The 24,182-nt window shown below is 50.6% G+C and overlaps 1 long non-coding RNA gene and 1 pseudogene across 3 annotated transcripts; both read right to left on the bottom strand.

Moving 5' to 3' along the window:
• Positions 1-4,387: 4,387 nt before the first annotated feature.
• LOC309621491 (serine/arginine-rich splicing factor 3 pseudogene) lies at positions 4,388-8,118 on the bottom strand (annotated as a pseudogene). Its single transcript has 2 exons — positions 8,086-8,118; positions 4,388-5,302 (listed from the first exon to the last, which is right to left on the bottom strand). The product of its transcript is annotated as a serine/arginine-rich splicing factor 3 pseudogene (transcript).
• A 3,047-nt stretch (positions 8,119-11,165) lies between these two features.
• LOC309621489 lies at positions 11,166-23,980 on the bottom strand. 2 transcript variants are annotated; one of them, XR_014240052.1, is made up of 4 exons: positions 23,771-23,980; positions 22,895-22,973; positions 21,684-21,762; positions 11,166-11,333 (listed from the first exon to the last, which is right to left on the bottom strand). It is a non-coding gene; the product is annotated as an uncharacterized lncRNA (long non-coding RNA). The 2 variants fall into 2 exon arrangements; XR_014240053.1 differs by having other exon boundaries at positions 22,895-22,970.
• Between the last annotated feature and the right edge of the window lie 202 nt (positions 23,981-24,182).

The following is a 24,182-nucleotide window of genomic DNA, read 5'->3' as shown; positions in this document are numbered from 1 at the left end:
CCAGGGGACAGGGAGGATAAGCCCCCCCACTCGTAGGGCCAGGAGTGGCTCAGCTTTGTGAGCTGAGGATGGCCCACGAGGTCCCAGAGAGAAGGGTCCCTGCTCCGTCCCTGCTCTGTGCACCCCATTCCCAGCCTGAGAAGCCCAGAGCCACCCCCCGCGACACACACACACCAGGGAGGAGAGCCAGTCACCCTGGCTCCCAGGCTCTGGCTCCAAGGCTCCCGGCACTAGGAGCTATTTTCAGCTTTCATGCTCTGTCTGTCTCTCGCCCGCCCTCCCTCCCTCCTCCGCTTCTTCCCCTCCCGCTCCATCTGTCCTCCCCTCCAGCCTGCATTTCTACACAGGATGGCTCACAGACAGCTGCTCCCCGTGCCCACCTGCCACCATTCGATGGATGTCAAAGCAAACCCTGGGGACTTCCCTGGAGGTCCAGTGATTAAGACTCCGAGCTTCCACTGGCAGGGGGCGCGGGTTCGATCCCTGGTCAGGGAAATAAGATCCCACATGCCGCACGGCATGGCCAAGAAAAATAAATGAATAAAAAATAAAGTTATAGTGATGAAACAGCCCTAGTGGTGCAAGGATGGGACGTATAGCTCTATGGTATAGAATAAAGGTCCAGAAACAGATGAGAACTTGATATGACAGAAAGTGGGGAAATTAAGGAGTTTTCAATAAATGGCATTAGGACAATTGCATATCCATGTGGGAAAAAGTAAATTAGAAAAAAAAAAAAAAAGGCAAGCCCTGGTCAGGTGTGACCTTGGGCCCAGGGCCATTGGCACACGTTGTCATGTGGGACGTTCTTCCGTAGACTCCTCCCTCCCCCCTGTGTCACTGTCACTTCCTCCAGAACCTTCCTGGACTCCCCTACACAAGCCCGGGGTGTGCCCTCACCCGCCCTGGATCACCAGAATTCCAATCCCGGCCCACCCTTCCTTCCCTGCCAGGTAAAGAACTGTGCATGCTCAATAAGACCGTAGAGGTCATTGGCCATTGCTATTGCAGCTGGAATTGTTACTGTGTTTAGATAGGGTGACCAACACCCGCCCCCAGTTTGCCCAGGACCGCTCAGGTTTGAGCGCTGGAACTCTGGGGAAACCCTCAGTCCCGGGGAACCCCAGAAGGCTGGTCAGCCTATTTAGGACGGATCTTTCACTTGATCTCCCAACCCCCGAGAGCCAGAAAGGGAATCTCCCCCCTCCTTCCATTGTAACCTTCATTCATTCATCCACTCATCCCTTTATTCAACTCCTTTATTCAGCAAGTATTTATGAAGCATCTACTACACAGCAGACACTCTTCTAGGTGCTGGGGACATAACAGCATCCCTGTCCTCAAAGAGCTCACGTTCTAGCGAGGGCAGCAAACAGTCAACTGAGAAGGTGTGATTTATTACATGGCGATGATGTCTCGGAGACCACTGCAGGGCAGAGGAGGTGGGAGAGGAAAGGGGCAGGTCTAAATGCAGGCGCTGACGGGATTGGGGCAGACCTTGCCCTGGGCCAGGCTGGTTGCTTCAACACAGCTGTCCTCGCCCAGGGCCATCCTGCCTCCGCCGCCTCACCCAGTTCTTCCGTGATGTGTGGGGAAAATCTGTGGTTGTCACAACTGGGGGGGAGGGGCCCCTGGAATCAAATGGGTGCGGCCAGGGCTGCTGCTAAACCCCACACAGTGCCCAGGAGGGGCCCTCAGCAGAGGATGGCCCGCCCCGAATAACCCCAGTGCCGCGGGGGAGACCCTGCACTAATATTATTCAGACCCGCTGGTGCCCCCAGATTCCTGCACAGGCAGGGACTCTAACCGGGTCACCTCTGTATCCCGAGGTGACCTAGAGTGGGGCAGCCAGGAGGGCTGAGATGAGCATCGGGGGTGAAATGACAAATCTCTGTGCCCACTCTCCCCGCCGCACCCCAGGGGCGATGGCCTCTATCTCCTCCCTGTGCAGGTAGCTTTTCCCTGAGCCATTTCTTCTTGTCAACGTCCCTGTCGCAGGTTGGGTTCCCCAAAGATGACGTTGAGAGCAAGGATTGGAGTGCAGGTGGTTGATGTGAGACGTGCAGCAACAGATACAGCTGCCATAGGGTCCCGCAATTCCACTCCTGGGCATAGATCCGGAGAAAACTCTAATTCAAAACTATACACACACCCCTGGGATCTCCCTGGTGGTCCAGTGGTTAAGACTCCGTGCTTCCAGTGCGGGGGGCATGGGTTCCATCTCTGGTCAGGGAACTAAGATCTCACATGCCGTGTGACAAAAAAAAAAGAAAGAAAGAAAAAGAAAGAAAGAGAGAGAGGGAGAGAGAGAAAGAAAGAAAGAAAGAAAAAAAGAAAGAAAGAAAGAAAGAAGGGAAGGAAGCAAGGAAGAAAGAAAGAAAGAAAGAAAGAAAGGAGGAAAGAAAGGGAGGAAGAAAGGAAGAAAGAAAAAAAAAAGAAAGAAAAGATACATGCACCCCAATGCTCATTGCAGCACTATTTACAATAGCCAAGACATGGAAGCTACCTAAATGTCCACTGATGGATGAATGGATAAAGAAGATGTGGTACATATATACAATGGAATATTATTCAGCCATAAAAAGAATGAAATGATGCTATTTGCAGCAATGTGGATGGACCTAGAGATTACCATGCTAAGTGAAGTAAGTCAGAAGAGAAAGACAAATATCATATGATCTCACTTATATGTGAAATCTAAACTACGACACAAATGAACTCGTCTACGAAACAAAAACAGACTCACAGACACAGAGAACAGACTTGTGGTTGCCAAGGGGGAGAAAGAGTGAGGGAGGGTTGGATTGGGAGTTTGGGGTTAGCAGATGCAAACTATTAAATATAGGATGGATAAACTACAACATCCTACTGTCTAGCACAGGGAACTATATTCAATATCCTGTGATAAGCCATAATGGAAAAGAAAAAAGTTTTATTTATAGGTTCCATCCCTAACTGAGCTGGCCCATCCCCTCCCATGGTTCTAAGTGCAGCCCGAGGCTGCAGACTTCCCACCGTGGTCTTCAGCTCCAGAGCAAGCCACCTGCAAACCACCCACATCTTTCCAGGGGCTGGCAACTCTCCTTTGCTACTGATTCCAAGACACATCCAGATAGCAAAAATGTGACCATGAAAAGAAACTCAGGCATGTTCAAATCAGGGAAATAACATTCTTCTCTCTGTTCAGTACTCGCTTAATTTTAGAATAGCTTAGAGTTACAAAAAAGTGGCAAAGATCTGTACAGAGTGTAGAGTGCCGTGGACCCTGACCCAGTAACCCTATTTCCAACACGTTAGTACGTTAGTATGACATGTTTATCCAACTAAGGAACCAAGATGGATACATTGTTATTAACGAAAGTCCACACTTCATTAGCATTTCCCTAGTTTCCCCCTAACATCCTTTTTCTGTCCCAGTCTCCTCTGGGCTGTGACATTTCTCAGATGTCCCTGGGTTTTGATACCTTGAAAGTTTTGAGGAGGACTGGTCAGGTATTTTGTCCCTCAATTTGTTTGTCTGTTTGTTTTCTGATGTTTTCTTATGGTTGGTCTGGAGTTATGGGGTTTGGGGCGGAAGATCCAGACAGAGATAAAAATGCCATTCTCCTCAGGTCACATCAAGGATACACACCATCAACGGGACTTATGACAAATGATTTTACCCTTGATCACCTGGCCAGTATTGTCTTTTTTTTTTTTTTTTTTTTTGCTGCGTTGGGTCTTCGTTGCGTGCGGGCTTCTGTAGCTGTGCACGGGGGCTCAGTAGTTCTGGCTCCCAGGATCTCGAGCGCAGGCTCAGTAGTTGTGGCCCACGGGCTTAGTTGATCTGCGGCACCTGGGATCTTCCCGGACCAGGGCTTGAACCTGTGTCCCCTGCACTGGCAGGCGGATTCTTTTCTTTTCTTCTTTTCTTTTGCAACCAAAACTTTAATCCCAAGGATTCTCACAAAACATATTACAAATGACAGCATGAAAAAAAAAAAAATTGCACAGTAACTCAAAGTTCAGCTCTACAATACTCTTATTAATCTGGCAGGACATTGGTATCTTGATAATCTCAGATTTCCAAAAAATATTACAAAGAGCTATGTATTCATGTACAGCAATCACAGAGGGGACTTATGACCGAACTCAAAGGTAAACTAACTTCCTTGAAACTTCTTAGATTCTCAACTCCCTGGACAACCTCTTGTCCCGTGTGAAGACTAGTGGAATTTTTAAACCTCTAATCTAGGGTAAGGGTGCGGCTTTCATTTTTACCTGCTGGCTTGTGTTCACAGCACCTTTTAAAGACTGCTTGCTTAACTACAGCTGCATATCATTTCCCAGCTACAGAAAGTCTTTTCCATGTTTGCCAGTGTTGTTTCCATAATAGTAAACATCACACTTTAGGTGGGCAGGAGTTAAAGTTTTATTATCAGTCTAGGCAAGACCAAAAATTCAAAGCAAATTCAATTTTGCTTAAGGGAACATTGGAAGGTAACAATTCTTCATATCACAAGCCTCATATGACCCATTTCAAACCATAGAGAATGACACCTTTATGGGTCACTGTCCCAAGAGACAAACAAATGTGAACAACTAAAACATTTAAAAAGTGCACCAAGCTTCAGAAGTCTCAAACAAAACTTGAATTTTCTGTACCTACTCCTGTCAGATGAAGTTATTGCCTGTACACCACTCCTCTTGCAAAGTGGTCTTCTATTTCCTTTCATTTGACCTAGATCGGCTAGGAGACCTAGAGAAAGATCGGGACGGCTTGTGATTTCTCTCCTGGGACAGTCATCTCTCTCTTCTCCTATATCTAGAAAGGGACCTGCTCTGGCTGACGGAGAAAGCTCTCCATCTTGGAGATGTGTGGGAGGTGGAGGACTCCTCCTCCGATAATCATCTCGAGGGCGACGACCCCAAGAAGGAGGCGGTCACGATTGCGACTTCTCTTTTCCCCATTCGACAGGTCCACTCTTACTCGGCAGCCACATAGTGTTCTCCCATCTAGTTCTCGGACAGCATCGGCTGCATCTCGGGGATCTTCACATTCAACAAGAGCGAAGCCGGGAGGGCTTTTAGCAACCCACACACTTCAGAGTGGTCCGTAATAGCCTAAATCTCGTTCCAATTCAGCCTTGTTACCACTGTTTGCAAGATTCCCTACATAAACTTTACAGTCCAACGGACAGGAATCACGATGCAAGACCCTCGTGGCCTCCTGTTTTTCATGGGCCACAGGGTGGTCCCGGGCCTCTAGAATCTGGCAGCTGAATCTGCTCGCACAAGCTGTCCTGTGGGGATGCTTTTCCCCCTATGTGTCCAGCCCGGGGCCCCGCGGTCTTGGCCCGGCCTCACCGGTGAGAGGGTGAACCCCAGCTCCCTGGAGCAGACACTCAGAGCCCTGGTGACCAGACTCACGGCTGACGGGGCTGGAGCGGCGGCTGGACATGTGTGGCCAGCCTGGTGGTGTTTGGCCCCCTCTGCAGTTCCAGTTCCAGCTGAGAAAGAGCCTCCCTGTGTTATTTTCTCCTGGTTGTGTAAGGATCCCCGGTGTCATCTGACAGAAATGTAGATGGTGTGTTCTTTCTCTCTTTTCTCCCTGCTTCCTCTCCTCCCTCTCTCCCTCCCTGTCCCTCTTTCCCTGTTCTGCTCTCCCTCTCTTTCCCTCTCCCTCTCTCTCTCTCCCTCCCTCTCTCTCCATCTGTCTCTCCCTCTCTCCCTCCCTCTCTCTCTTTCCTCTCCCTCTTCCCTCTCCTCTCCCTCTGTCCCTGCCTCTCTCCCTGTGCCTGTTTCCCTGTCCTTGTTTCCGTGTTCCGCTCTGCCTCTACCTCTGTCTCTCCGTCTCTGGGAGGGAGTGAGGGAGATGGAGAGACGGAGGGAGAGGGAGAGTTGGAGGGAGAGGGAGAAGAGGGAGGAGAAGGAGGGAGGCAGAGGGAGGGAGGGAGAGGTCTCTTCCTCCCTCCCTCTCCCTCCCTCCTTCTCTCCCTCACCCTCTCTCCCTCTCCATCCCTCCATCATTTTCCCTCCTGCTCCCTCTCCCTCTCTCCCTCCCAGAGAGGGAGAGACAGAGGGAGAGGGAGAGGGGGGAGAGAGGGACACGGAGAGGGAGGGAGGGAGACAGAGAGGGAAGCAGGCACCCTCTCTCCTTCTCCCTCTCCCTACCTCCTTCTCCAACTCCCCCTCTCCTTCGCTCCCTCCCTCTCCTCTCCCTCTGTCTCTCCCTCTCCCTCCCTCCCTCTAGGAGAGGGAGAGGAAGGGGGAGGGAGAGGGAGAGGGAGAGATGTCTCGCCCTCCCTCCCTCCCTCTCCCTCGCCCTTTCCCTTCCTCTCTCCCTCTCCCTCCCTCCTTCTCCCTCTCCCTCCCTCTGTCTCTCCCGCTCCCTCCGTCTCTCCCTCTCCCTCCGGCTCTCCCGCTCCCTCATTTCCTCTCAGAGAGGGAGAGATGGAGGGAGAGGCAGAGATGAGGGAGAGGAGCAGAGGGAGGGGGGAGAGAGGGAGAGGGAGAGAGGGAGAGAAGAAGGAGAGAGGGAAAGGGAGGGAGGAAGAGACCTCTCTCTCTCTCCCTCTCTCCCCCCTCTCTCTCCTTCTCCCTCTCCCTCTCCCTTGTCTCTGCCTCTTCCTCCGTCTCTGGGAGGGAGTGAGGGAGATGGAGAGACGGAGGGAGAGGGAGAGTTGGAGGGAGAGGGAGAGGGAGGAGAGGGAGCGAGGGAGTGGGAGAGAGGGAGCGAGAGAGGGATAAAGGGAGGGAGAGAGGGATAGAGGGAGGGGGGGAGAGACGTCTTTGTCTTTCCTTCCCTCCCTCTATCCCTCTCTCCCTCTCCCCCTCTCTCTCCCTCTCCCCCCTCCCTCTCCTGCTCCCTCTCCCTCCACCTCCTTCCCTCTCCAGAGAGGGAGAGGGAGCGGGAGAGGGAGAGAGGGAGGGAGAGAGGGAAAGGGAGGGAGGAAGACACCTCTCTCTCTCTCCCTCCCTCCCCCCTCTCTCTCCCTCTCCCTCTCTCCCTCTCCCTTGTCTCTGCCTCTTCCTCTGTCTCTCCATCTCTGGGAGGAAGTGAGGGAGATGGAGAGAGGGAGGGAGAGAGGGAGGGAGAGAGGGAGAGAGGGAGGGAGGGAGAGATGCCTTTGTCTTTCCCTCCCTCCCTCTATCCCTCTCCCTCCACCTCCTTCCCTCTCCAGAGAGGGAGACAGAGAAGGAAGCAGGCACCCTCTCCAGAGAGGGAAGGAGGTGGAGGGAGAGGGAGAGGGAGAGGGAGAGGGAGCAGGAGAGGGAGAGAGGGAGGGAGAGAGGGAGAGAGGGAGAGAGGGAGAGAGGGAGAGAGGGAGAGAGGGAGAGAGAGAGAGAGGGAGAGGGAATGAGGTATCGGAAGAGCGGAACAGGGAAACAGGGACAGGGAAAGGGGGACAGGGGGAGAGGGAAAGAGGGAGAGGGAGAGAGGCAGAGGGAGAGATGGAGGGAGAGTGAGAGTGAGAAGCAGGGAGGTAGAGGGAGGGAGGGAAGGAGGGAGAGAGGGAGACAGAGAGGGAGAGAGGGAGACAGAGAGGGAGAGAGGGAGAAGGGCTGATGGGGGCTCCCTCCCCCTCCCCTCCTCTCCCCACTGCTTTCTCTTTCTTCTGCTTCAACAAACACCAGGCGCCTTTTAGATCAGCCCTGAAGTCAACGTTGATGCTTGGACGGCTTGACCTCCCCGCTGCCTTCCAGCCCGGGACCACAGCTGGGAGATGAAGTCTGCGGGGCCCTGGGCGGCGGCGGCGGGCTGCACAGGCACCTCCTCTGACGCCCAATCTCTCCTCCTTTACGAGGCAGCCGCCAGCTCCCCTCCCTGACTCCCCAAGATTTGGGGCCTTTTTAATATGTGTCGATAATGCCATGAGCTACTATTTAACTTTTCCACGAGGACCCATCTCCCGAAATGCAGTGCTTTTCAGCCTTGGCTGCACTAGAGAACCCCCAGGGAAGGGAGAGACGTCTGCACCTCCCTCTCTCTCCCTCTCCCTCCTCCTCTCCCTCTCCTTCTGGGGTGATGCCCCATGAGCTCAGCTTCGCAGATGTTCCCCCCATCTCCTCTCTGTGCCTTGCGTGGGGTCTGGGCCTTCTCACTGTGGCCCGGGTACGGCCTTGACATTCAGACATCGGTTCCTGCAAGGACACTTGCGTTTGGTCCATACCGCGTGTGGCTGCAGTCTGTGCTTCTCCTGTTCAGCATCTTCAGTAGATGGGGGCTGTGCATGAGCCCTTCATCTTCCCTGCAGACACCACTGGTGCTTGCTCGGCCTCGTGGGTGATGTGGGGGGCGTGGGGGACAGTCCTGTGTCCCCACCTTCCTGGGCTGCAGACAGGCCACGTTGGTCCTGTGGTGACTGGGGGCTCCCAGGAGAACCCCACCGCAGAGCCGGAGAGGTGGCCCCAGAGAAGGTGGCGTACGCCTGGGGCCGGGCCTCACCAGCCAGCCCCGGGCCACCGGCAGCAACAGGCGTCTCGCCGTCCAGGGGGCTGGGTGTTCGGGCGCCGTGGGGATGACCTGCTGTCTGCACGGCAGCCGAGTCTGTATTGTTGAGCCCGGCGAGGCCCCTGGGTGGCTCCTGGAGAGCCTGGTCACATTTCTTCCTGCCCTTGGCCTTAGAGCTCATCACGGTTCACGCCGTTTCTGGTTCCAAAAGGACCTGTGTTCATAAAGACCACGTGTTAGGACAGCACCAAAGTGTCTAGAAATCCGGGCCAGGAGGAGGAGGGAGGGGGATTGGCTGTGCCCGCCAGTGGCCTGAGAGCCCTGCCCGCCCTCAGAGACCTGGCCCGGGGCCCGTGGGGAGGGCGTGGCCCACGGTCCCCAGCGCTGGCCGTCTCTGGGTTCCAGGAGAACTGCGCGATCCTCGGGGAGCTGGTAAGGCTGCAGGCTCAGAAGTCCCGCCTGCTGGGGTTCAGCACGCGTGCCGACTCCGTGCTGGAGATGAACATGGCCAAGACCAGCCAGGTGGTGGCCAATTTCCTAGGTAACCCCGCCTCCCCGAGTCCCAGTGGGGACAGGGGTCAGGCGGACCTTGACTGGACGTGGTGCTGCCTGAGACCCCACTGTGTCAGCCCTTGGGGGTCGCCTTCCCCAACCCTTCATTCTGCCTCGAGGGGCGTGGGGTGGGTGGCGGCTGGGAGGCTGCCACAGGGACATAGCCGAACCTCTCCCCTCCGCCCGCAGATGAGCTGGCCCAGAAGCTGAAGCCCCTCGGGGAGCAGGAGCGGCCGTGATCCTGGACCTAAAGAAGGCCAAGTGCCAGAGGCGGGGCCTGCACTTTGACGGGCCCATCAACGTCTAGGACCTGTGCTACTACACGAACCAGGGGGAGGAGACGCGCTACCACGTGGACCGGTACCTGCTCAATGAGTCCTTCCCCATGCAGGTGGTCACGCGCGGGCGGCTGGGCATCTCCCAGGAGCTGCTGGGGCTGACCTTCGACCTGGAGGAGGGTGCCAACGTGTGTCACGAAGATGTGAGGCTCTACATGGTCCGGGACGCGGCCGCGGACAAGGTCATCCATCGGCAAGTTCTACCTGGACCTCTACCCTCGGTGCATGCGTGGGGGAACCTGTCGGCCGTGGGCCAGGGCTCCTCTGTGGAAGCGGGGCCTCACCCGCGTCCCTCCCCAGGGAAGGGAAGTCCGGGCACATGGCCTGCTTTGGCCTGCAGCCGGGCTGCCTGCAGCAGGATGGGAGGCGCCAGATTGCCATCGTGGCCATGGTGGCCAACTTCACCAAGCCTACGCCCAACCCGCCCTCCCTGTTGCAGCATGATGAGCTGGAGACCTACTTCCATGAGTTCTGGCAAGCGACGCACCAGCTCCGCTCCCAGGTGGGTGCGGGCGCGGGGTTGCAGGCAGGGGGCGGGGAGGGCCCGGGCTCTCCCGTGGTTCTCAGGCAGGCCCTCGCCACGGGATTCTTCCGCTGATGTCACCCCGCACGTGGTGACGCCCTCGGTGTCAGTTTCCATCATCAAACCCCACGCACAGGGCGTGTAAAAAAAACGGAAGTGGATGTCCTCGAGACTCTGGAGGCTGGAAGCCGCAGATCAAGGAGTCAAGACTGGTTCCCTGCATGTTAAATACGTGTATTCAAGAGTTGCCTTTAAAAAGACAAAAGAAAAGAAAGGAACGTTGCATGCAAGTCTGGTGACAGGCGGTGATGAGAACCAGAGGGTAGGCTCTGGGGCCGGGAGCGCCACGCCCTGTGAGGCCCTGGGGCTGCTGCCAGTCTCGGTGGAGGTTCAGCAAGTCCCAGGGACTTCCCCACGGGGGGGGGGTCCCCAGCTGAGCGTCTGGGCCCAGGACCCAGTGCTCGTTCAGTCTTCCTGTGGTCAGCCCTTCGTCCTGAGAGCGATGCTCTCACAGGCTGCACCGGAGCGGGTGGGGACACTTTACTGAGCTGTGCAGCCGTCACTACTGCCCTGTTTTGGAACATTTCCCTCACCCCAAAAATGTCCGTCACGCCCTTAGTTATCGTTCCCTCCCCCCCCCCCGCCCCTAACAACCAGGAACCCACTCTGACTCTGTGGATCTACCTGTTCTGGAAGTTTCCCCTCAGTGGGGTCACACCCTGTGTGTCCTTCTGTGTTTCATGTCTCTCGCTGAGCATCGTGTTCTCAGGGTGTATCCACTTGGCAGCGAGTGTCAGGGCTTCACACCTTTGCGTGGCTGAGGGCCGGAAAAAAGACAAACGACAAGAAAGGCACGTTACCTGCGACTCTGGCGACAGCCAGTGATGAGAACCAGAGGGAAGGCTCTGGGGCCGGGAGCGCCGCGCCCTGTGAAGCCCTGGCGTTGCTGCCAGTCTCGGTGGGGCACGGGCAGCGCCGTCCCCTGGAGCTGCTGGCCAACTCATCAAGTCCCAGCTGGCCAACCCCGGTGCGGTCGGGCCGAGGGAAAGGAAAGGGGCTCCCGGACCGCCTGGCTGGAAAGCGCGGCCTGCACACAGTGCCAGCCCCCCGTCTCCTTCCTCCCGCCCTCCAGGCCTCTTCAACCTGCGCCAGATCGTCCTGGCCAAGGTGGACAAGGCCCTGCACACGCAGACGCCCGCGGACCCGGCCCAGGAGAATGCCCGCCTCTGCCAGGAGGTCCTCGGGGTCCCAGCCACGCCAGGTAGCCAAGTGCACGCCGGGCCCACCTTAGCGGTCGGTTGGTGGCTACTGCCCAGGTCAAGAGGATCCTCTGGTGGTGTGTGAAGGGGGACCGACTGACGGGCTCTGGCCGAGGCCCGCTGACCTCTGGCCTCTTCCTGCCTCGGTTCCTGGCCTGGTCCCTCCAGCTGTGGCCCGCGGAGTCCGAGGGTGGGGTGGGCGTATCTGCACGTGCTTTCTGGAGAGCCTGGAAGAGGCAGGAGAGGGCTTCATATCCCGGACGGAACGCGTCGACGAGGTTTGCCCGTGCGTGTCGGTGCGGAGACGCAGTTCACTCCCTCGTGAGCGCTTGAACCCGCGCTCTCCCCGTGCTGGAAGGTGAGCCCTGACTCATCCCTCAGAGCCTCGGGCAGCTGACCTTGTAAGAGGCTTAGGGGTGAACCCTCGTGAGCTTCAGCAGAAAGTCGGCAAAAATTTATTGGTGTCCCTCCACTGAGTTGCCCGCCAGGTCCCCGTTTTCTAGAAGTGTTGGGCCAATACTCCCTCTAGTGGCAGGGGACTCAGACAGGGCTGCTTTGAGGCCCCCTCTCTGGGGAAGGGGCACGGAGCGGCCAGGGGGCCGGGCAGGAGCTTCTCCGCGTGTGTCCCAGGGACCCACCTGCTTGCGACCTTCGGCCACCTGGCAGGAAGCTACGACGCCCAGTCCTATGGCTACCTGTGCAGCGAGGTGTACTCCGCGGACACGTTCCACACACGTTTCAAGCGGGAGGGCGTCCTGAGTGGCAAGGTGAGAGGCCGGTCTGCACGGAGGTCCTTGGCCTGGGCCTAGATGCTTGTGCTGCCCGCCTGGGCCTGCCAGGCTCTGAGGGCCCTGCCCTGGACCCCCTGCTCCCCTGCTCCCCTGCCCTTTGTTGAGTCACAGCAGAGGTGGCCACACCCACACCCTCAGTGAAGGGGGTGCTCCACCCTCCTGCAGCCCCACCCCCTCTCATCAGGTTGCCATGGACTACAGAAGCTGCATTCTGAGGCCAGGGGGCTCCGAGGATGCCAAGGGCATGGTGAAGCTCTTCCTGGGTTGTGACCCCACGCAGGACGCCTTCCTCCTGAGCAAAGGGCTGCAGGTTGAGGGCTGCAAGCCGCCGGCCTGCTGAAGGCACGGGGTTTTGCCCACCCAGGCGGACCGGGTGCCTTAGCGCCCCGTCGGGGCGGGGGAGGGGCCGCGTGTCCTCCCAGCCCCTGAGTCCCCGGTGGCCGGCCTAGGCCAAAAGTCTCCACCTGGAAGTGTCTGGAGAGCCTGGCATCAAGGCTCCCCCTTGTTGCACTAATGCAATCCCTTCCTGGGGAGCTTTCCTGGTAACAAAACGGTTCTTTGAAAACGCAGCCGTTAATAAAAAGACTCTACTCCTGGTCTCTGCCTGCCGTCCCTTCCACCACAGGAGTGGCATGGGGGCCGTCACACCGGGGGGAGTTCTGACCTTGGTCGGGGATCAGCCCTGGGGCCGTGGTGACGCGTCTGGGTCACTGGGAGATGGCTGAGCTGTGGGGTGAGTGCAGACGGGGATGGTGCCCCGCACCCCGGCCGGGCAGGCTCTCCAGTGAGGGGGTGTCAGTTTCCTGCCAGCCTCTCGCCCGTCACTGTTTGGCATCTCGGGGGCTGTGATTGGCTGGAGCTGGTTCTGGCGGTGGGCACAGCTGTGGGAAGCCCGGCTGTGGCTGTCCCTGTCCCCGTGTCCTGTCCTCCTGCTCAAGGCCGGCCGGCTGGCTCCCTCTGATCATCGGCAGCTGCTGAAGTCTGGACCACAGCAGGGGGCTGCCTTCCTGGGTCCTAGCGATTCTTCCCAAAGGCCTTAGGGATGTGTTTTGGTGGCAGTAGGAATTCAGAGAGGGTGCTGCACCACTGGAGCGGTAGGGTGGCTCTGGACCGTCCCGTGTGTCCTTCCCGGGCCTTTGAGCTCCTCGGGAGCCCTGCCTCCGGCCCTTCGCCCCCACAAAGGACGCCAGGCAGCGGAGCGAGCGCGCGGGCGGCGCCCCGACCTTCTCCCCGTGGCCCAGGCGGGCAGGCCGTGCCACGCTCTGCCCTCCCCTCAGCCTGCCCGCCCGTTCTCACCCGCCCTAGGGCAGTCGGTTGTGGACCAGGCTGTGGTGTCTGCCCTTCTGCAGCCCCGGCTCAGCTCCCTGCACCCACTTCGGTGCCTTCTGTGTTCTGGGCTGGTCGCAGGCCCAGAGCCGGTGGGCAGGCACCCCGTGGCCGGGAGGGCTGTTCGTGTGAATTCCCTGGGGCTTGAAAAGGAGCACAGCCGGCCTTCCATCAGGCACCTCTCGATGGATATGGAAGGGGCGTGTCGGGGCCTGGGGGCCGCTCGTCTTCCTGTGCACCGAGCCCCCAGATGGTCCCCGTGCAAAATCCAGGTGTGGCGTTGGCACCCCAGCCGTGCGCCGGGCAGTCCGTGGCGGGCGACACAGGCCTCGGGCTGGTGGGCCACAGGGTTCCTGAGCGGCAGGTCAGGACTGAGAGGGTGAGGCCTTTCCCCGGGTCCAGGGCCCAGGCTGATGTCGGCTGGAGGCCCCTCCGCTCACCGCCCGCAGCCCCCAGCCCCTGCCCTCACGGGAGCCCCCAGGGCTGAGCTCAGGGGTTGGGTGCCCAGGCTCCCCGGTAGCCCAGCCCGTTCCCAGTCCTCCGTGGTCACTGAAGGACTTGGAAGCAGGTTGCCCCACAGAGACTGCTGTTCTCCGAGCCCTGGGCAGGGGGCAGGGAGGACGGGCACAGGGCCCTGCGGGGTGTGGTCGCCGGAGCAGCTCCACACAGTAAGTAAGAGCATCTCACCAAAAACAGTGCGTTTCTCCAGCCGCCCCGGGACCTGAGCTCAGGTCCTGGGGCAGGAAGGGGCAGCACTGCAGCTGTTAGCTGTCACTGGGGGTCGACTGTGGCCCGGTGCCACCTCTTAGATCGTCCCCCGTCCCCTTCCGGGGTTGCGACCGGACCCCTGCCAATCGGGTTCTCACTCCTCCCCATCCCCTACGCCTGCTCCACGAAGGTGGAAGGAACACATTTTTAAAAAGGCTGGAGCCTGGGCTTCCCTGCTGGCGCAGTGGTTAAGAATCCGCCTGCCAATGCAGGGGTCAAGGGTTCAAGCCCTGGTCCGGGAAGTTCCCACACGCCGCGGAGCAATGAAGCCCGTGCGCCACAACTACTGAGCCTGCGCTCTAGAGCCCAAAAGCCACAACTACTGAGTCCTCGTGCCCCAACTACTGAAGCCCGCGCGCCTAGAGCCCGTGCTCCGTAACAAGAGAAGCCACCGCAATGAGAAGCCCACGCACCGCAACGAAGAGTAGCCCCCGCTCACCGCAACTGGAGAAAGCACACACGCAGCAAGGAAGACCCAACGCAGCCAAAAATAAATAAATTAAATAAATAAATAAATTTTTAAAAATCATATTAAATACCTATCAATGAGATTTTAAGAAATAGTCAGGACCAGAGCCTCCCATCAAGCCTCTTAGATAGCCTCAACCACCAGAGGGCAGACAGCAGAAGCAAGAGAAACTACAATCCTGCAGCCTGTGGACCAAAAACCACAGTTACAGAAAGATAGAGAAGATGAAAAGGCAGAGGGCTATGTACCAGATGAAGGAAGAAGAAAAAACCCCAGAAAAACAACTAAATGAAGTGGAGATAGGCAACCTTCCAGAAAAAGAAATCAGAATAATGATAGTGAAGATGATCCAGGACTTCAGAATAAGAATGGAGGCAAAGATTGAGAAGATGCAAGAAATGATTAACAAAGACCTAGAAGAATTAAAGAACAAACAAACAGAGATGACCAATACAATAACTGAAATGAAAACTACACTAGAAGGAATCAATAGCAGAATAACTGAGGCAGAAGAACGGATAAGTGACCTGGAAGACAGAATGGTGGAATTCACTGCTGCGGAACAGACTAAAGAAAAGAGAATGAAAAGAAATGAAGACAGCCTAAGAGACCTCTGGGACAACATTAAACGCAACAACATTCGCATTATAGGGGTCCCAGAAGGAGAAGAGAGAGAGAAAGGACCAGAGAAAATATTTGAAGAGATTATAGTCGAAAACTTCCCTAACATGGGAAAGGAAATAGCCACCCAAGTCCAGGAAGCGCAGAGAGTCCCATACAGAATAAACCCAAGGAGAAACACGCCGAGACACATAGTAATCAAAGTGGCGAAAATTAAAGACAAAGAAAAATTATTGAAAGCAGCAAGGGAAAAACGACAAATAACATACAAGGGAACTCCCATAAGGTTAACAGCTGATTTCTCAGCAGAAACTCTGCAAGCCAGAAGGGAGTGGCATGATATACTTAAAGTGCTGAAAGGGAAGAACCTACAACCAAGATTACTCTACCCAGCAAGGATCTCATTTAGATTTGATGGAGAAATCAAAAGCTTTACAGACAAGCAAAAGCTACGAGAATTCAGCACCACCAAACCAGCTCTACAACAAATGCTAAAGGAACTTCTCTAAGTGGGAAACACAAGAGAAGAAAAGGACCTACAAAAACAAACCCAAAACAATTAAGAAAATGGTCATAGGAACATACATATCGATAATTACCTTAAACGTGAATGGATTAAATGCCCCAACCAAAAGACATAGACTGGCTGAATGGATACAAAAACAAGACCCATATATATGCTGTCTACAAGAGACCCACTTTAGACCTAGGGACACATACAGACTGAAAGTAAGGGGATGGAAAAAGATATTCCATGCAAATGGAAATCAAAAGAAAGCTGGAGGAGCTATACTCATATCAGATAAAATAGACTTTAAAATAAAGAATGTTACAAGAGACAAGGAAGGACACTACATAATGATCCAGGGATCAATCCAAGAAGAAGATATAACAATTATAAATATATATGCACCCAACATAGGAGCACCTCAATACATAAGGCAACTGCTAACAGCTATAAAAGAGGAAATCAACAGTAACACAGTAATAGTGGGGGACTTTAACACCTCACTTACACCAATGGACAGATCATCCAAAACGAAAATAAATAAGGAAACAGAAGCTTTAAATGACACAATAGACCAGATAGATTTAATTGATATATATAGGACATTCCATCCAAAAACAGCAGATTACACGTTCTTCTCAAGTGCGCACGGAACATTCTCCAGGATAGATCACATCTTGGGTCACAAATCAAGCCTCAGTAAATTTAAGAAAATTGAAATCATATCAAGCATCTTTTCTGACCACAACGCTATGAGATTAGAAATGAATTACAGGGGAAAAAAAACGTAAAGAAGACAAACACATGGAGGCTAAACAATACGTTACTAAATAACCAAGAGATCACTGAAGAAATCAAAGAGGAAATAAAAAAATACCTAGAGACAAATGACAATGAAAACACGACGACCCAAAACCTATGGGATGCAGCAAAAGCAGTTCTAAGAGGGAAGTTTATAGCTATACAAGCCTACCTAAAGAAACAAGAAAAATCTCAAGTAAACAATCTAACCTTACACCTAAAGAAACTAGAGAAAGAAGAACAAACAAAACCCAAAGTTAGCAGAAGGAAAGAAATCATAAAGATCAGAGCAGAAATAAATGAAATAGAAACAATGAAAACAATAGCAAAGATCAATAAAACTAAAAGTTGGTTCTTTGAGAAGATAAACAAAATTGATAAGCCATTAGCCAGACTCATCAAGAAAAAGAGGGAGAGGACTCAAATCAATAAAATCAGAAATGAGAAAGGAGAAGTTACAACAGACACCGCAGAAATACAAAGCATCCTAAGAGACTACTACAGGCAACTTTATGCCAATAAAATGGACAACCTGGAAGAAATGGACAAATTCTTAGAAAGGTATAACCTTCCAAGACTGAACCAGGAAGAAACAGAAAATATGAACAGACCAATCACAAGTAATGAAATTGAAACTGTGATTAAAAATCTTCCAACAAACAAAAGTCCAGGACCAGATGGCTTCACAGGTGAATTCTATCAAACATTTAGAGAAGAGCTAACACCCATCCTTCTCAAACTCTTCCAAAAAATTGCAGAGGAAAGAACACTCCCAAACTCATTCTATGAGGCCACCATCACCCTGATACCAAAACCAGACAAAGACACTACAAAAAAAGAAAATTACAGACCAATATCACTGATGAATATAGATGCAAAAATCCTCAACAAAATACTAGCAAACAGAATCCGACAACACATTAAAAGGATCATACACCACGATCAAGTGGGATTTATCCCAGGGATGCAAGGATTCCTCAACATACGCAAATCAATCAATGTGATACACCATATTACCAAATTGAAGAATAAAAACCATATGATCATCTCAATAGATGCAGAAAAAGCTTTTGACAAAATTCAACACCCATTTCTGATAAAAAAACTCTCCAGAAAGTGGGCGTAGAGGGAACCTACCTCAACATAATAAAGGCCATATATGACAAACCCACAGCAAACATCATTCTCAATGGTGAAAAACTGAAAGCATTTCCTCTAAGATCAGGAACGAGACAAGGATGTCCACTCTCACCACTATTATTCAACATAGTTCTGGAAGTCCTAGCCACGGCAATCAGAGAAGAAAAAGAAATAAAAGGAATACAAATTGGAAAAGAAGAAGTAAAACTGTCACTGTTTGCGGATGACATGATACTATACAAAGAGAATCCTAAAACTGCCACCAGAAAACTGCTAGAGCTAATCAATGAATATGGTAAAGTTGCAGGATACAAAATTAATGCGCAGAAATCTCTTGCATTCCTATACACTAATGATGAAAAATCTGAAAGAGAAATTAAGGAAACACTCCCATTTACCATTGCAACAAAAAGAATAAAATACCTAGGAATAAACCTACCTAGGGAGACAAAAGACCTGTATGCAGAAAACTATAAGACACTGATGAAAGAAATTAAGGATGATACCAACAGATGGAGAGATATACCATGTTCTTGGATTGGAAGAATCAACATTGTGAAAATGAGTATACTACCCAAAGCAATCTACAGATTCAATGCAATCCCTATCAAATTACCAATGGCATTTTTTACGGAGCTAGAACAAATCATCTTAAAATTTGTATGGAGACACAAAAGACCCCGAATAGCCAAAGCAGTCTTGAGGGAAAAAAATGGAGCTGGAGGAATCAGACTCCCTGACTTCAGACTATACTACAAAGCTACAGTAATCAAGACAATATGGTACTGGCACAAAAACAGAAACATAGATCAATGGAACAAGATAGAAAGCCCAGAGATTAACCCACGCACCTATGGTCAACTAATCTATGACAAAGGAGGCAAAGATATACAATGGAGAAAAGACAGTCTCTTCAATAAGTGGTGCTGGGAAAACTGGACAGCTACATGTAAAAGAATGAAATTAGAATACTCCCTAACACCATACACAAAAATAAACTCAAAATGGATTAGAGACCTAAATATAAGAGTGGACACTATAAAACTCTTAGAGGAAAACATAGGAAGAACACTCTTTGACATAAATCACAGCAAGATCTTTTTTGATCCACCTCCTAGAGTAATGGAAATAAAAACAAAAATAAACAAGTGGGACCTAATGAAACTTCAAAGCTTTTGCACAGCAAAGGAAACCATAAACAAGACGAAAAGACAACCCTCAGAATGGGAGAAAATATTTGCAAATGAATCAACGGACAAAGGATTAATCTCCAAAATATATAAACAGCTCATTCAGCTCAATATTAAAGAAACAAACACCCCAATCCAAAAATGGGCAGAAGACCTAAATAGACATTTCTCCAAAGAAGACATACAGACGGCCACGAAGCACATGAAAAGATGCTCAACATCACTAATTATTAGAGAAATGCAAATCAAAACTACAATGAGGTATCACCTCACTCCTGTTAGAATGGGCATCATCAGAAAATCTACAAACAACAAATGCTGGAGAGGGTGTGGAGAAAAGGGAACCCTCTTGCACTGTTGGTGGGAATGTAAATTGATACAGCCACTATGGAGAACAATATGGAGGTTCCTTAAAAAACTAAAAATAGAATTACCATATGACCCAGCAATCCCACTACTGGGCATATACCCAGAGAAAACCGTAATTCAAAAAGACACATGCACCCGAATGTTCACTGCAGCACTATTTACAATAGCCAGGTCATGGAAGCAACCTAAATGCCCATCAACAGACGAATGGATAAAGAAGTTGTGGTACATATATACAATGGAATATTACTCAGCCATAAAAAGGAACGAAATTGAGTCATTTGTTGAGACGTGGATGGATCTAGAGACTGTCATACAGAGTGAAGTAAGTCAGAAAGAGAAAAACAAATATCGTATATTAATGCATGTATGTGGAACCTAGAAAAATGGTACAGATGAGCCAGTTTGCAGGGCAGAAGTTGAGACACAGATGTAGAGAATGGACATATGGACACCAAGGGGGGAAAACTGCTGTGGGGTGGGGATGGTGGTGTGCTGAATTGGGCGATTGGGATTGACATGTATACACTGATGTGTATAAAATTGATGCCTAATAAGAACCTGCAGTATAAAAAAACAAACAAAACAACTAATACTAAACTTTCATTGGGTTATGTGTATGGAAATATGTTAATATAAATGTTTCAGACATTACATGAAATTTCTAAAAATCTTATATTTGTATGTGTATGGAAATATGTATGGAAATATGTTAATATAAATGTTTCAGACATTACATGAAATTTCTAAAAATCTTATATGTTCTGGTATAATGTTATATGTAATAATCCTAGTTATTACTTTAAAATGTATATCTCAGAAATAACTAATTTTCTTGTCAACTGCATTATTATGAACTTTCATCAAATCTTTAACCGTGGTCATTTTTAAGTCTTTTGTCATAAAGAAAAAAAAAAAAAAAAGAAATAGTCAGTTAGTTAGTTAGTTAATTGTGCCGGGTCTTAGTTGCCACAGGCCAGCTCCTTAGTTGTGGTAATGAGATATTTTATATTCTTTTTTGTTCCTGAACAAAGGCCTCAGAATCCAGTATTTATTTGATAATGCTCACAGCATAGCTCAGCACGGAATAGCCACGTTGTTTTTCTTTGGCTGCTATGTACCAAACAGCCTTTTGTACTGTTTTACCAAATGCATGTATTTAATACCTGTTTTAAAAAACATAGTGAGATCTCAAAACTTGAAATTGACTAAAGTAAGATTCTCTCTGTAGTACTACTTCTTTGACCAACACCACCTGATAACACCGGTGTGGTGCGCTGAGCCTTACTCTAGCATATCGGGATACACCCTGTTTCGACAAGTGTTCATCCTCCAAGTCCCCAAGGCCTCTCACACACTGCCAGTGAAACTGCTTCCTGCTTGGGAAAGAGTGCCCCAGTTCGTTTCTTTAGAAGCTTGAAGGCTATGTAAGCCCTCCAAAAGGTTAGAGGGCAAAGAACAACTCTAAAACTGGCACATTTGTTTAAAGAAAAAGACTTGTCAATATTACAAGAGCCAGCTTGCTTTCACTTGTGACACGTTTTCTTAGGAGGCAAGGGATGTGGCCATGTGACTTGGACAAGCTGTTTCCCTCTGTCTCAGTGTCCCACCTGTGAGTGGGTAGTCTGACGAAGCTTAATTACAGACATCTGAATAACGATCATGAACAGTGGCATCTAATTTCCAAAATAAAAACAGGAGAATGAGTATGTCTTTCACAACAGGACGTCAAGTCTACCTCAAAGATATTGGTAGCCTTGAGTCCACTGCTTCTCACTGAGTGCAACTGTGCCCCCCAGGGGACATCTGGGGAAGCCTGAAGGTGATTTTGGCTGTCACAACTGGGAGGAGAGAGAGGGAATGTTACGGGCACCTAGTGAGTAAGAGGTCGGGACCTTGCTAAGCACTCTACGATGCACAGGACTCACACACCACAGCAAAGGTTTATCTGGCCCCAAAAGTCAATGCCTTGGTTGAGAAACCCTGCCTTAGAGCAAACCACGGATACTCATCTTTAGCAGGTAACAGGGCATTTACTACCCACCTGTAAACCTACAGACTTCCCGACTTACACAGCTAATCCTGTGGCAGGAATGAAATAGAGAGCGTGTGACCATCTGGTAGTACCTAGGTTTGCCGCTCAAGTCACATGAGACAGTGCTAGAGACTGACATTTTCTATATTGGAGGTCTTTGGCAAGCCACCAGTTTTCTAACCTAAAAAGTCTAAGCAGCATTATTACAATACACATAATAACACGACAATTCTGCTTTTATAGAGAAATTCGATGTGGGAAAGGAGCTTATCTGACATCAGAAGCAAATGCTTTGAACACATCACACCTGCTGGTTCGACTGTCAAATCTTGACAGCTGGAGACGTAGGAAGGTAGACAGGAGAGAACAGACCAAAGTTACGGGCCTGCTGAGTCCTCGGGGCGAACCATAATACACTTCGTACTGCCCTGGGTCCAGGGGTGTGTTCTAACACCCTCTCAGTCACTTACGGTCCATAGACAGACCAAGTATAAATTCACAATTACCAGCAAGTGTACCAAAAAAAGGCAGAGTTAAGAAACTTAAATGCGAGCCCTACCTGGTCTTTTTCTTCTTCATCGACAGAATCATCCGATTTTGCTTTTTCAGGGTCTTCCTCAGGTTTCCGTTTGGCAGGCCTGTCACACACACACACAGTAAAGCCAACTGTTAGCTCACCAGACCCTAGACCTCCAGTGGGCACGAAACAACTCATATTCCTCCCTACCAAGAGTACCCTCTCTTTGGAAAGATTCAGGGCATGGTCCCCTCTTCCCTCTGAGAAGCCCTTTTTGCCAGGACATTAAAAGAAGCTTCGAGCTTAATGTTTCTTTGGATGACAGGTTTAGAATACCACCATTTTGCAAACCTTAAGAAATAATGGATCTAGACTTTGATCAATGGCTGCTAGAATCACCGAAGAGACATTACATGCCTCTGATGGACAGCCCCATGCCGTCAATGAAGTCTCACAAAATAAAGCTGGAATCTGATCAAGACTCTAGACCTAACTACCAGTTTACAGAAAACTGGAGGCAAGGGAACACACTAACCACCAAAACGATGCAGTCGGCCAGACCTAGAAGCTATTAGAAAAAAAGACCTATTTTCTTTAAATCAATGGCAAGAAGATAAGGAATCTATCACTCGAAAGGCTTAAGGAGCAAATCAACCAAACTCTGTTACACAAGGGGAAGAATGAACACTGCTATATATTTGTTAGTAAGGAACTGTTACACTTTATAAGGCCTGTTTTGTCTTCTTCAAAAGACTGTTTGCTAGATGTTAGCCATTATGGCAAAATATGAATAAAAAACTTGTCAGAGAAAGAGACCTTGTCATCTAGAAATATAGTATGTGTGGATAAGATGACATGTCCGATTTGCTTCAAAGTAACCCAGCTGGGAGGAGATGGGTGTGTATGGAGCTGTAATCCATTTGGAATAATTTTCACTTGGAGCATATGGGGGTATAGATGAAACCACAGCCAGGAGATGTTAACTGTTGACACTGGGTGATAGGTACACAGGGGTTCATTTTACTATCCTTGGTAATTCTGTGTATGTACATTTGAAGTTTCCTATGTGAAGAGTAAAAACGGATGAGATCTTCAGAAATGCTGTTCACGAATGTCTGATAACAGAATATCAAAAGGAAAACCGAAGCAATGTGGAAGTCAGAATTACTAAGTTACATCCTACGAATTTATATGTGTTTTACCAAAAACCGTTGGCCCCTAAAATGGGGGCTGTCCATTCATTATATACTGACCTCCTTGTGAAATGAGATGTGATGGTGGTCTGCCTGGTAGTTTGCCTTCTAATCCTGGGGCTAGATGAGACTTCAGCTGCTTAAAGAAAAAGAAACAAAAAAGCCACTATGAATAAAGAGTTCACAGCCAAGGTACAGTTCTTCAGCATTACCAAGCTGGTGCAGAGACCAGGTTCTGAGGATTAAGTAACCTTCTCTTCTTATTCTAAGCAACCACCATCTTGATAAACTCCTCAAATTAGCACCTGCCAGTCTGCTGGGCCATTTTAACACAAGCTCTTGTATGAGGGGCCCAACCCTGAGACGCACAAGGAAACAGAGCCTCCGTTTATTTCGTCAAAAGATGAAGTGGCCAAGCACCTGACCTGCGCTCAAGTCCCATGCTCTTTTTTTAAAAATTCCAGAAGAGTTACTCTGACTACAAGTGGGGAAGGAGTCTAAGAATAAATGCTTAGCTTAAACAGGCATGTAACTTACAAGTCATAGATATCAGCAGCTCCTGTTATCTTATACCTCATAAATTCAACCGCATTTGGGGATCTAATGCTCTATAACTTGGTTGAAGACAAAAATTTAAAGTATATATCTAAGCTAGTTAGACGTATACACAAGAGGGAATTCCACGGCGGTCCAGTGGTTAAGACTCGGCACTCTCACTGCCAAGGGCCGGGGTTCGATCCCTGGTTGGAGAACTAAGATCGTACAAGCCGAGCAACACAGCCATCCCCCCACCAAAAAAAAGGATACACAAAAAACAAGTACTGCTGGTGGAGGGGTTGTGTGTGGGGGGAACAGACAGACCCTATGGCGCCAAGTCTGTCCTCCCCTTAGGTGGTACCAGATTCCAACGAGGTCAAACGAGTCAAGCGCTCTTACAGTTTGTTTCTCCATCGGACTTGCTTCTCCTGGGCATGCAAAGTTTGGAAACAGGTTTGGGGGACTTGTTTTTCTCTGCTATTTCCACTCTGCGCTCCTCACCACTTGTCTGGCTCCCGTTTTCTAGACAGCCGTTCACTTCCCAACTGAAAGCATGAGCTCTGTTCTCCAAGGACAAATCTTTATTTAAAAGGGATCTGACTTGAGCCAGGTAGCCCTCCTACAGCAGGAAAGGATCATTTAAGTAGCAGTGAATGTAAACAAGGGGCCATGAGAGAATAAGGAAACACATGCGCTTCCTTCATAACCATCAGGGAACAGGGAGAGGTGGGATTATTCTGCCTCCCTGGTCACAGACAAGTTACATGGGAGGAAACGTTTTCTAGCCGCCGGGATGCTGACGACTTACCTC

The sequence above is a fragment of the Balaenoptera borealis genome (genome assembly GCF_965194805.1).
Source record: "Balaenoptera borealis genome assembly, contig: HAP1_SCAFFOLD_508, whole genome shotgun sequence".
NCBI classification, from domain to species: Eukaryota; Metazoa; Chordata; class Mammalia; order Artiodactyla; family Balaenopteridae; genus Balaenoptera; species Balaenoptera borealis.
This window is presented reverse-complemented; position numbering and strand designations above follow the sequence as displayed.